Source organism: Parasteatoda tepidariorum, chromosome 4, assembly GCF_043381705.1.
Source record: "Parasteatoda tepidariorum isolate YZ-2023 chromosome 4, CAS_Ptep_4.0, whole genome shotgun sequence".
NCBI lineage: Eukaryota > Metazoa > Arthropoda > Arachnida > Araneae > Theridiidae > Parasteatoda > Parasteatoda tepidariorum.
The window spans coordinates 67,891,808-67,905,193 of record NC_092207.1 but is presented as its reverse complement, the minus strand read 5'-3'; the positions used below and the strand labels follow the sequence as shown (position 1 = coordinate 67,905,193).

At 28.2% G+C, this 13,386-nt stretch overlaps 1 long non-coding RNA gene across 1 annotated transcript in view; it reads right to left on the bottom strand.

Annotated features, from left to right (window-relative positions):
* The window catches only part of LOC139425381 (uncharacterized), a 144,566-nt gene that overhangs the window by 44,023 nt on the left and 87,157 nt on the right, over positions 1 to 13,386 (bottom strand). The gene's annotated exons all lie outside the window — the stretch shown is intronic.

Genomic DNA, 13,386 nt, shown 5'->3' with positions numbered 1-13,386 from the left:
AAGACTACTCACTTCTGTCTAGCTTAATAGTATGAGATTGCCATAACTGATGCTCTCTGATTATTTCAGTTTCCGTTTTTAAAAGCGCTATATGTTGAGCCATCTCAGCTAGATTTGGCATGTGACAATTTTAGCGGCAATCATTGGTCGATTCGCCGTGTAAGAGAAATAGTAATGTAAACAGAACAAAGCAAACGTTGCCACCGGCGGAAAAGAAATACAGCTAAAATTTGGGAGCCACATAAGAGAATTATATATATTAGATATTACATTACGGAATGCATATTGTACTGTATAAACCATTCAACTGATAACTTTTTAGTACAGATCCCCCATTGTATTCGGTAGGAAATATTTGTGTGAATTTTTCCTAGTTAACTGGTTAATCCGACTTTTCATAGTCGAAAGCTAAGTTTTTTTAATTATTTAAGGCTGTTAACAATATATTTTTATCTACTTCTGAAAGAAAGAAAGATAAAGTACTAGCAAAAATAAGTATTAGGAATTTATTATGTATTTAAAACAAAAAGGAACAGACCATTTTTTAATTTGCAAATTTTATTACATGTGCAATCTATATTACTTATTAATAGTTCACTAATTAATAAATGGAACAGGTAAAGGTACCCACTAGTACCCACAGGTAAAGGAACAGGTAAAGGTACCCACAGGAACAGGTAATAAAATAAAGTGGCCTCAAAAAAAATTACCATAATTGTTTTATACATTTGAAACCCCATATCTCCATCTGACGTCTTAACTAGTTAGAATAACATAATAAAGTAATTTATCATTACTTACAGGGATTCTATAAGATAGTAGATTTTTTAATTAAAAATAATTAATATAAAATTTAGTGGAGTTTAAGAAGGATTCAAAAGTAAGAGAAAATATGATCAATGTACTTCTTTCCTTTTTCATCAAACTATGTAAATTATTTTAAAGTTCAAAATGTTAGAGTGAATAAATGACTTCTAAAGCTACTGAAGTCAAGGTTCAAATATTTTTAATGTTTGAAAATGTATATAAAACCTTTAAAATAAATTTTTATAAAAAATATGATATATGATCATGACAACATTGCTAGGATATATTAAGTATTTATGTTTCCTGTATCCATGTTTTTAATCTTTAAAGTTTTACTACTCAATTCTTCATCACCAAAGATTAAAGCAGCTTTCTTATGCAATTGGTATATCACAACCTACTTCATTCTACATTGATACATTTGGTACAAATATTTATTTTTGATAAAATCGTAGCATTTTATTGATATAAATGCAAATTTTACTGCATTTAATTTAATTACTGCATTTATAACTAATTTACGTAAATATAAATTACATTTAAGTTGCAAAATTAAAAAATAAGCATATTTGATCTTCATATCTTCATCTCGATTTATAAAATTCATCATATTAAGTACAAATAAACAAAAACAATATTAGAATACAAGTTTAGAAAATAAGTTTTGTAATTTTCAAAAATATACTTAAAAAAAACTTTTTAAAACAATGTGTAATCGTTGAATGATAAAAATTTAGCACAGATAAAAATAGCTCTCTTATGTCAATCATTCGTTTTCATGTGATAAAAATTCAACACTATAATCTGGAGAGGTACTCATCCTCAAGGTTTCTTTTAAAAATGAAAATTTTTTGCTTCTCGGGAATAAATTTTAAATGTATCTACTCATCACAAAGGTTTCAAGAGTTTCCCCAATGTCAATTGTCAATAAAAATTAGATATCCCAAAATGAAGGTGAAATCTGCAGACAATTTTTAAAGTGGAACTTTTTGTACGAGAAACACACTGCGAGTTTGACAAGGTTTTGCTTTACAGATATTATTTACAGTGCTCAATTCCAACGCTACGATAATTACAGTCAATTATATACAAATAACATACGAACCAGTAAAGAAATATATTTTAGTATTATCTCATTTTAAAAAAATATCTCTTTACTTTTTATTAGAGATGAGAAGGGATTGTAGCGTATTAAGCTGTATTAAAGAACTGTTCAGTTTTTTTATAAAAACTTTTATTTACAAAGAACACAAACAGTAACAAATATGAATTACCCGTAACGGGATAGTGAAAAGATCATAAAACAGTAAGAAAAACCCGTAACGGGATATAAGGAAACTCACCCGTAGCGGGATAGACAAAATATTATAAAACAACTAGATAAAGTGCCCGTAACGGGATATATGAGAACTCAAATTCCACACAAAACTAACTCTAAAAAATGAACAACCTTCTGGTGTTCTAATTTTATCGTCTGCTTTTATTATTTAAATTTATCTTTTTATGTGTTTATTTTAATATTTTTACTTTTATTCATGCTTTTGCAAACCAATTATCTTTCTTATATTTTTAAACTTTATAGGATGCTAATTTACGATCCAGTAACCTTTAACGACTCGCTTCCTTTTTTTACAGATTTTTTCTTTTTTTTTTTTTGCTTTAGTTGGTCCCAATTATAATACAAGCTCTTATTTCTTTTAAAATTTATTACTTTAACTAATACAATATCAAGAATCGAGTTATTTTTTACTTTTAAAAAATGCTAAACCGGGGAGCAGGTTGTTAAATGCCTCAAGATTGGAAAATCGTAGACGGGATTAGACTTATTATTTGAAGAAAGTTTTCAAATTTAGAGTTTCCATACATTGCGCACTTCAAGCTAAACGGGTCCCGCAGTGGACTGATCGTTAAGACACGGTTCCCAGCAGATCACCGAAGTCAAGCATCACTGGCTGCGGTCAGTGCGCGGGTGGGTGACCACTTGGATCAGTCTGTGTAGGGACCGAGGGTGTGTGGTATTGGTCCTCGTTAAACTGTGCTACCGTAAAGTGCTCGATTTCACGCGCAGGTCGTCGGGCTACCGAAGCGGGGGTGCCATCCCCTCCGCAGAGGATCAAAATTGTGATGGCATGTCTTCGGATCATCCTCCGGGATGTTTCCCAGACCGTCGCCAATAGCCCATTGTGCAGCTCTAGTGCGACGTAAATTAACAACATCAAGCTAAACGGTTAAACAAAAGTTCATTTGATATTAAGAAGAAAAAATAGTTCATAAAATTCTAATTCTCTCTAGTTCTTATTATCTAGATTTACGTTCGTTAACAATATTCTTTTTTGCTCGTGTATAAGTTATTCTGAATGTCCGAAATTGGTGGTTGTTGACAATCACATAGTTGCTTTGGTAAATGTCCGAAATATATACAAGCTCTAGTTAAGTGCCACTGCTCGGTATACATTTGCCCGATATGCACTACATCGATGTTTTTTAAGGTTAAGTGCCATTGCCCAGTATGCATTTAACCGGTCTTCCGATCACTGATGCTTCCTTTAATCTATCCTCAGCAGATATTAAAATATCAGATAAATATAATAATATCAATGAATAAATTAATTACAAATCGGATATAACAAATTTTTCTAACTATTACTATATAAAATTGAAAAAAAAATTATAAATTATTAAAATTTATTTCTTGTGTAGTGTTACGTTTGCATAATCGAATTTCATAATTGTGTGCTAACTTTTTTCATTTCGCTTAAAATTTTCGTGATATAGCAAAATACTGAAAAAGTAAAATTACATTTTTACGTCTGATTTCATACCTCAAACTATCGTCAGCGCTAAGTATTTTGTATATTTGAGGTCACCCTTTTGAGCTATTGAATTTTAGTACATGAAAATCCTATCGATGGAAAAGAAATTATTCAAAGTGTTTTATTTATTTTTTGCTCACCGTATATCGTTTATATTTGGGACAACTGTTGGATCTATTGACTAGAGCGCACTCTTTTCATTGAAGTGACCCAAGTCACCGTGATTCCTCACGGTGGCTAATTGATTAGTATATGGCTGCATGGGGAGCGTTGACCACAAAGCGTTCTTAAAATATCTCCAATGGTCAATGCACCATAAGGGGTAAGGTTTTGGATTAAGTGTTGAAGATTTTTGCAGTTTTTATTCCTCGTGTCACGTAAATATGGATAGTTTCACTCAAAAAGACTGCTACGAAGTTAAATTTGTTTAAGAAGTTTGCTTGTCTTCTGGGTTGGGTTAAAAAGTACAAAGTTACGAAGTTGAACTTTTTTATCCGAAAATCCAAAATGGATCGATTGTTCGATTCCATGTCCAAAGTATTTTTAAATAGCGTTTGTAAAAGTTTTTAATGGTTCTCACTATGCATTTTAAGTTATTATAACTTTTATTTTTACGAGAAAAACTTACAAACCGAATATCTTCAAATGAACACGTGAATTTAGCTTATGAACAATCAAATATTAAATTACCTTGATTTAACCTCCAAAACACGCAAGCAAGCAAAAATGCATAAAAATATCCTAAATAATGATTACATTTTAAAATGTGAGATAGCTATCACACCAAAAACGCGTGATACTTTTAAAGATTTAAAAATACATATTCTTAAAATAAATAAATAAAATAAAATAAAACATACTAAAAAAACATATGAGAACTAATTTTTTCTTATCATTTGAAGAGAACATTCGATTGTGGCAATCGTTATATATATTTTCCAAGTTAATAGCATAATCTTAACTCTGCACATTTATCGATCACGCTTGTAATGAGTGCCTTCAAACGGGCTGCTTAGTAAACTTTATAATTTAGATCTTTAAAGCTAGAGCTTATTTGTTATAAATTATTACAAGCTTTTTTTTATCAAAAAGAGTTTAAAACATTAAATATAAATAATAGGCACAAAAGTAATTAAAAAAAAGTCAGTTGTAATTAAGAAAAAAAATTTAAAGATACTTCGAACTCATTTGAAATTATAGCAAATGATGATAAGACTCTGTAGCAGTAAGGTAGGACATTAATAATTGGAGATCGCATTTTAATAATTCCCCCCCCCCCAAAAAAAAAAAATTCCTTAAGAAAATCTTTTAATATTTGAACATAAAAAGATGCCTTTAAATAGGAAAAGAGTAAGAAAAGAAAGCTAATTAAAATATAAGTAAATAAATAAATATGTAAATGCCTTCAAAATCCAGACCTTATTATCAAACTAATATTTTTACTTTTGGTGAATCATTATAAGAATTAATGTGTAAAACTAATAACACAAAAAATTTAATTTAAAATTATTTTTGGTACATGGAGAAAAACAATCAGGTAAAATTATCATACTGTATGGTAATGGCAGTTCTGGTAAAGAAAAACCCAACAACATAGTTCTGTTTTATAACACCAAAATATATGGTATTTAAACCATTCATTTGGTAATTTTTCGTTCACATGGTAAAAGTTTACTGGAAATTCTGATTGTCGAAATTACAGTTCTTATTACCACTTACTGCACTTCCCAAATTTTGTCACACATTATAAGACTGTATTTTATTGCTAATTTTACAAAAATGACAACTGAAGCCCCCCCCCCCGGCAAAAATTACTTCTTTGGTTTTAAAGAATTTAAAAATGTAACGTTTTTTAGACTAATGTGAATTCTAAAAAAATTCATTTTTTTAATATGAATTTTTTATGACTCATTTTTTTAGTCATGAAAATTATTTTTAAAAAACTAATTTAAATAGTTTTAAAAAAGGAAGCAGGAAATAGTTAAACTTTTAAATAAATGATACATTAAAGTGTTCATAATAAAATAATTTTTTTTCAACTTTGATGAAGAAAAACAAATTAATATGATAATGTTTTTTTTTCTTACAGCATACATTGAAAAATAAAACGATTATTTTTAGCTTGTGAAATATTTTCTTTTAACCAAACTCTTAGAATCGTAGTTTTTTTTTTTTCGAAATTCATGCAAACTATTACTCTAAGAGAATATGATTTTCTAGAATATTCAAAAGTAACTTAAAGCAAATCGAATTGATGTTTACAGTATGACCAGAGCATGTGTTCATATGAGGGTGTTATCTGTGAAAAGGGTAAACATTCTTTTGAGAATAATCGTCCTTAAACCTTTTCCTCAAATATAATCGAACCACCATTCAGTGATCACGCTTAGCTCGCGTGCCAGTTTGGGCTCGCTGGACTTTATTCATAGCTTTATTACAGTGATCTAGAATTGAAAAGGTTTAGCCCCTATTGGTTATATTTCGTCTATCATTTTGCCTGTCCCATTGCTTCTTTATCACTAAAAAAATCTGTTGAGACGGTTTCCATGGCAACAGAATACATGTTTATAAAATTCAATTGCATGTTGAATCCTCTTTTGGTGTCAAGTAGAAAAGAACATTTAAATGGAACAGTATGAATACGCCTAGTGATATGTAGATCTACATTTTGATTGGGGAATAAAAATATGTAAGCATAATGGAATGTAGAAAGTTCGATTGCTAGAAAAATGCATCAATATTCTATATCTTTAATGTATATAATTAAATTAAACAATAAATAAAATGCCGATATTTTCTGAAATAGGCATCGACCGAATAAATCTAGAAACTCTCGAGAAGAACTTGTATTTTTCTTTTTTTCAGATGATTTTTGATTTTATTTTACAGATTCAATGATTGACTTAGATGACTATCTTTTTCCAACTCATCGCCAGATATTACTTACCAGAAAAATTTAAAGTAAACATGTTTTCCTCTTAAGTAAATAATCCCAAGAAACTGAAGCGGTGAGATATTATTTGAATAAAACTTCATTCGCTTAAAAAATATATTGAAAATAACGGTCGATATGTTTCAAGCACTCAAACAAAAATCGCCCATTTTCAAGAATTGCTGCTCTGGTCCACTATATTTTTTCTAGTTCTGTTTCTCACCTTTATTTCTTCATTTTTCGATAGCAATTTTGAGTTTTAAATATAAAATTATTTTTGTTTCTTCTCATTCAAGTCTGGCAAGTCTTAAAAATATAAATAATATATATATAATAATAATAATATATGTAAGTAATATAATATAATATAATATAATATATAATAATACAATACATAATATTCGTAAATCTATTTTGGAGGGAATCGCTTATTTCCTTNATGTAATATAATATAATATAATAAAATAAATAATATAATAATAATAATAATATACATAAATAGAGCGTATTTATTGAGTGCTTGAAACTTGTCGACTGTGATTTTATTTGAGTAATTTTTGAAGCGAGTGTAATTTTCAACATTTTTGAAGCGAATGAAGTCTTTAAGCAAGTCATACGTTTTCCTAGTGTTTATTTTAAGATAAGTTTAGTGCTAGTTAGTATAACATTTTAGCAATATAATTATGATTTGAAACTGGATATGCTAGAAAGATTCAAACTTCCACTTTATTTATAATTAATGTATCAGTTACTTTAAAATTTCTCTAAAAATGTAAATTTAGTTAACATATTTATCCCATACATTCTAGGCAATTTTTTCTCAGAAATTTATTTTGTTTCTTGAGATTAGAATACAATTTTTTTCCCCGCATAATCAAAACTTAAAATTTCTAAAATCGTTATTTATCACTAAAAGAAACCATAAAAGGCCATAATTGTTAAGTAAGACCCTAAAAAAAGTATAATTAGTCACAAGTTATTGCTTTAACCTGTGTTGATATTTATCTGATGTTTATATAGATGAAATCTATACATGTAAGCATACTAAATATTTTTTTTGCTCTTAATGATTTATTTTGCACTTTTTTTAAAACTAATTTTATTTAATAATTGTAATACGCAAGTTCTAATTGAAGTTTATTCAATAGAATTATCAATCCTGTAATTGTACAATACTTAGTCAACATCGTCATTTAAACCTCCCCCCTCCGATCAGGCTATCCCGGCCTTTACGGATTGTTTTGATTTGCTTTATTAATTTGATTTATGCTATTTTTACTTTAATTAGCGTATAAGATGGAACTGAAACCTAAATTTCAGGTATGGGTGTATTCTTATTTGTCGAAGGCAACTGTTAAAGTGAGCTGCTGTTTATTTAAATTACAATTGTAATACACGAAACCTCTGCGTGCACACATATCTCAGATTTTTCTACATACATACCTTTGACCTAACAGCTGCTTTCAATATTTCAGAGGGCGTTAATCAAAATTCTGATGTAAAAGTCAATAATCACTTAAAGGGCTAATCGCGAAATCCTTTACATGTGCTGATCACGTTTTGCATGTTAGCATTCTAGGAATGCACCTTGACTTCTACGTTCATTTAAAATCTGAATAGTTCTCTACTTAAATAATAATTTAAAAATTATATTTTAAAGTTAAAATCACACTTTAAACAGCAAATTAAAAATGCTTTAAAACTTAAGAGCAAAATTCTCAGCTTTATTCATATTTTTTCTAGTCTTTGTCTGTCGCTATTACTCATAATATAAATGTTCATGAATACACATATTGAAAAGTATTAAATGTTTCAATAAGTATAAATTTATTTTTAAAATTTGCTTTAATACTGAAACTTTAAGAAATCGGAAGGAAAGTACTGCTTTGAAATTCATTTTTACTTAACACTAAATTGTCCAAAGTATTAATTTTGACTGCTTTTTAATTTCAATTAGAAAAACAATGATGTATATAATGACACAATTTCTTAGAATTTTGTGACTCTCTGTAACATATAATTTTTTTATTGTTATATAATAATAATTTGTAATATAACTGTAAATGATATAAAAAAATATTAAAAATTAATTTTAAACAAATTTCTTTACACTTTAGCTACTCTTTCACAATCGAGTCGTTTTGACTGCTTTTGGGCATTATACTAAGTTTCAGTCTTTGTAGTGTTAAACAATTTCAAAAAAGTAAATGATTTTCAATTTTAATTTAAAAATAGAAAAAAACTGAAACTCTGAGCTTATTATGTAGATTTAATTCATATAAAAAAAGTCCAAATAAACTAGAATTGTAACATACATATTCAGACCTTTTTATTTATACTTGTATTAATGTCATATACACAAATTTACAATCATTTAATTGATTCACTTTATTTTATGGTGCAAAAAATAATGAATATATAGAATTATTTATGAGCTAGTGATTAGGTTTTCACGTACTAAAACTCTACGATTCGAAGATCTAACCTTAAATAGACTAATAATTTAGAGCAGTTAATATATTGTTTATAGGCTCATTATGGATAGCTTATACATAAAGCTTTAAATGTTTCTATTGTATGTACGACCAATATAACTATCTTATTTCTTTCAGGCATTATATCTGGTCAAAGTTAGTTTGAAAATCATTACTTATCCTATTTGATGATAAGTACAATAATTGTGATAAGGTTTAGGGATGTAAGAAAAGATCTAACGATTTCGAAAGATTTAAAAATTCTATGTAAAAATTGTAATAATAATGATATAATGAATCAAGATAAAATGTTTGGAGAAGAATATTTAATCAACATTGCACAGTAAAAATTAAAAGTGAAAAATACTGTTAAAATATTGCGTATATCGCTTCTCATATTTAATATTCTTAGGAGATTTCGGACGTGATGAGAGGAACGAAATTAACGCAAAAAAACATCGATAATAACCGAAAGTGTCTTTCTTTATCAATCATCTGGAAATGCATTGAGACACTATTGTCATATTTTGACACGTTTTCTTGTTATCTCCTGTTAGCTTCAATGAAAGTGTCTTTCTCGAAGTACTGTTCTGTATCGTTATTCAGTAAACAAGACCGGTGTCAATAACTGGAAAGAAAAAAGAAGCCTTGAAAAATAGAAATACTTAGAAGAATATTTCTAGATAGCTTCCTGATTATGTGTTTGTTCTGTTGCCTGTTGGTTTATTTGCCTTAATGCATTTTACGTGATCTATCTGTCCTTTTTGACCAATGTATGATAAGCTAAAAGGGTAAAAAGACGGAACAAATATCATGTAAACAACATAATTTCAACCACTGGTTTGTAATCAACTTAACCTCCAACTTAAGATCCATAGCGAATATTTTTTTTAATTTTTAAAAAGCGTGCTATTTAAAAAAATTACACCTAAACAGAGCTCGCATTTATTTATTCGATAAACAAGTTTTACATAAAATTTTAAAGGCATTGTGCCTTTTGTTACATTATATCTCTATTAGAAATAAAAAATTATTTCAAGCAGAATTTCTTTTACATTTACACTGAGGAAAAAGCATGGTTAAAACTTCCAGAATATGGTAAAATGTGCCGTGTTTCTGACTCTATAGGAACATCAAAAAGCTCAATAATTTTTACCGAAACATTATGGTAATGATTTTGGTGAAATTAGCAAAAAAATATGGTTTTATAATCTGTGATAAAAGTTTGTAAACATGGTAAAGTTTAGTAGATTTATCATGGTAACTTATAACATGGCAAAAAAAACCTTTATTCTGTTAAATTTGCCTTTCAGTTTGGTACTTTTAGTAAATGTGTGGCAATAAGATCTATAATTTTAAAAGGAATTTCCTGTGAACCGTTACTATAAGAACTAAAAAATTACCAAATTAATGATTTAAATACCTTGTACTTTTGGTTTTATAAATTGAATTATGGTTTTTCTTACCGGAAACATTTTTACCATTCAGTACAATAATTTTACCTCATTTTTCTTCTTTCCGTATGGGATTTTTAGACACATAAATTTAAGCAGTTTTTACATAATGAAGGCAATTTCATACTTTGGTTATGCATTGAATCAAATTTAGTCATAATATCTAGCAAAGCTAACTTGCAACTATTAATCTATATCTAATAAATAGGAAGGAACAATTTCAAAACTATTTTTTGTCTGAAAATGTCCTGAAATACAGGAGTTTTATAACTTTGTGTGAGAGTTTCTTTTATATCGCTCAACTTGTGCCAGAGATAAAGGGGAATTATAAAAATGACATTAAAAGGGTTGAAAGCAGCTACACTATTATTTCTACATTTAGACTATGGATAGATTGCAGATATAGGTTTAATAATTTAAATCCATAAAAAAAAACATATTTCCTCGAATAATTATGTACGTGTTGTATTTGTCTTGTTTTAAAACTTTATTATTTCATTGCATTGATAAAATAGCAAATTAACATAGTTTGAATGACTTCTTACAACAAAATAAAATTTAACAACGATCAGGGCCCGCGTTAAGGATTTCAAATTATTAGCCAGTAAATTAGCCAAATATCAAAAATATTCGCCAATTTTCGAAAGTTATCACCAAACGCAAATCTTAACAATTTTTTACGATAGAAAACTATTTCACTGTAGTTTGCTTCAGTCTTATATTCGTTTGGATCCAATTCTAGTTGGTTTTGCGGAGCATGTACCGAAAATTACTGTAATCGAATAAAAATTACTGATTTGTTTAGAAAAAATCATTTTGACGCAATTTGAATTTCTTTCCAGTGGAAAAAAATCATTCGCCAATACTTTCTCCAAAACACAATTTTATTCGCCATGGGCCCTGAACACAACGGTGAACGCAAATTTTGATTATTGGATTAGAGTAAATTCAGTGTGTTTATCGAACGAAGGTTCTTGTAATTCACTTAAGTAACATTTAAAAAAAGAAGAATTTCTAACAGGAAACGTAAATACGTCCACTAATACATATTTTTGAATAATAAAGAGAATAATGGTATCCATACCCTGCTCACTACTGCTCAAACACCCTTAAATCAGGATCACTTTGAGGTCAATACTCAGTTCACCAGCGCTCAAATTATTGAAACTAATTGGTTTGAAGGATGCTTATCAGATCCATAATTTTAGCTAGTTTAATGTTACAATCTTTTATGAAGAAGCAATCAATTTTATTGCTTTTAAAGTTTAATTAATAAAATTTTAAAATTTTATAGCTATGAAGTTTAATTGTTTTTATATTGAAATTTACGTGTTTTAGTAATAAGTTTAATTAGATAACAAAAATTAAAAGCCACGATCGTTCGGAAAACTTTATTTTGAAAAGAAAAGATGAAAGTATTCGAATTCAAGCGCTTATAATAATTTGAAAAGTCTATGTTTTAATGTTAATCTAAAAGCTCGACATATATGCTTCTTATGTTCTTAAGGAAACAAATTTGCACCGCTGCGTAGATGTCTGTGATAAAAAAATTTATTAATAAAAATTATAGATAATGCAATAATTAAAAATATTTCAATAAATTGTTTTTTTGAAGCCCATAATCACTGGGGGCGAAAAATGGATTGTCTCTAACAATGTTCCGTGCTCTAAAATGTTTTTAGACGGTAAAACCCTTACTTCAAATAAGTAAAATCATCTGGCTTAGTTTTTTACTAGCAAACAAAAACTTTATGAGCATGGAATCATGCTACTGCCAGAAAGATGGCACTAGGTGTTGGACTCGAATGGACAATATATGATTCAATAAAATATTTATTCACTATATAGAAAATCACCTTTCATTTTCATTAAAAAAATTTACTTTCCGAATAATTACTTACAGTTTTTCCATTTTAAAAGTAATTAGAAATTAGAACCAATCATCCATTTCATCAAAATATTCAGAAAATATGATATTTTTTTTTTAAATAATGAATTTTCAGATTAATAATTACTTCTGGCGAAGTATATTGTGAATCGAATATTTGTCACTTATTTATTTCGAAGACTATAGAAATTCTTTAAATTTACTGGGTTAAACTAATCGGAGTTTTCCAAGTTTTTTAAAAAAAAAAACAGATAAGGTACTAAATAACCTTGTGAGTTACGAAATAAATTTTATATTTACAATAATTATTCATAATATTTCAAAGAAATATGAACATTTATGGGATAATTAATGCTACAAAATTGTTCATCAATTGATAATTAAGATCACAGATGAAAATTTGTTTAAAATGTTTTTCTTCTTATAGCTCACAGTTTTAAGTTTTTAAAGATACTAGTGGGCTGCCTGCGCCCCCTGCTCGCTAACACTCGCCTATCCCCGAAAATTGCTACGCAATCTTATATGGTTTGCTTCGCAAATCAAGTTCGTTTCCCTCGCTACTAACTTAGGTACATTGCAAATGCACAAAATTCAAAGAACTCAAAACAATCATTCAAATCCATATAAAAAAACTTTTTTTTTTTAAAAAAATTACATCTTTTTAGTAAATACTAAGTCATTAAAATAAATTTGAATTCAAATAAATGACATGTAATTCGTTAAACCTATTAGAAATGTGCCATAGTATAATTCATGATATAAATCAAAAATCGTCAAATAAATTCGTAATATATAAATTCGTGAAAAAAAGCGCTTTCGACAAAATTCTAAAATAGAGATCTATCGACAAAGACTACTCATTTCTGCCTAGCTTAATAGTATGAGATTGCCGCAGCTGAATTGTTATTTCAGTTTCCGTTTTTAAAAGCGATATATGTTGAGCCCCCTCAGCTTGATTTGGCATGCTACAATTTTAGCGGCAATCATTGGTCGATTTTCTAGCGTTGCGATTTGGGGA